The following is a 1,201-nucleotide window of genomic DNA, read 5'->3' on the forward strand; positions in this document are numbered from 1 at the left end:
CGTTCTCTCCTCTCTTTCGTCCTTCAGAGCAAAGTTACTTTAAATATGGGCCAACTAAGCTGCGCAGCTTTTTTGTAGTGCATAAGAATATCCGAATCTCCAAGGAGGGGCAGTTGCCCCCCCCCCCCTTGCCCCCCCTTCCGGACGCCCATGCCGACGCAGCGTGGGCCGTGAAAGGGAAGCACCAACGCCATAGGCGGGTAGACCGCTGGCGCAGTGCAATATGAGCCACAATGAGAGGTGAAGGGACCAACGGGAGTGAACAGGATGCTCCCGGCCATGGCTAATGAGCGGAACGACACGCAGAGAGAGAGAGAGAGTAAACATTTATTTCGCAACCCACGACGGGGTCTGCACTCTATGAGGTTGGGATCAAACGATCTCCCCGCGGATGGTGAGAAGGTGGTCAAGAAGGGTCGTGAACGTCGTCTTCTTGCCCAGGTGGGCAACGAGGCTCGGATGGCGCTGTCCACGGGGCCGGTGAAGTGGTGACAGACGCAGCTGCATAGTTCGACACATGGTTCAACAGCATGTCAACAGAAGGCCCAACTATGCTTTTGCCTTCACACTCCCTGAAATTTCTAACCGTCCGCCGGAAATTTTTTTCCCTGGATAACCGGTTTCGTGGTTACTCTTCCGCTTGCAAAACAAGTTGTCATTGCCACCGTTACAGCATGGGCTACATGCGACTAATGATCAGACTCGTGATTAGCTGACTGACCGGGTCATCTTAAAAAATTGGGCCCATCTCCCCACGAGGGGGGACTTGAGTAAATGCGTCGCGTAGGGGGTGGGTGTATTGCGTTTAGCGTTAGTGTTTGGGGGGTGGTGGTGGGGTGGTAGTGAATGTGTTAACTATTATTGCTTATTACTATTAATTATTATTATTTCTTTCATATATGAAATATTACTTTCGTGATTTTGCGACTCGAGTCCCCCCTCGTGGAGAGATGGGCGCAATTTTTCTTTTTTTTTTTTTGTGACGCAAGAAGTGAAGGCAAGGAGTAGGTTGTTGTAAGTCGTTATTTATATATTTGTGGCTGTTGTCGTTGTATTGGACGCTGAGAACGACGGCTTCGTGGTCACTAAAGTGTACTGTTAAGGGGTCTTTAAGCAGTGGTCGTGCGTTGCAGCAACTGGTGAAGACGAGATCGATGCAACTGCTGCCGCGTATGAGCAGCTTCTTGACATAGTTTGAATG

The sequence above is a fragment of the Haemaphysalis longicornis genome, unplaced genomic scaffold (assembly GCF_048455015.1).
Source record: "Haemaphysalis longicornis isolate Haplotype H1 unplaced genomic scaffold, Haemaphysalis longicornis Haplotype H1 scaffold_13, whole genome shotgun sequence".
NCBI lineage: Eukaryota > Metazoa > Arthropoda > Arachnida > Ixodida > Ixodidae > Haemaphysalis > Haemaphysalis longicornis.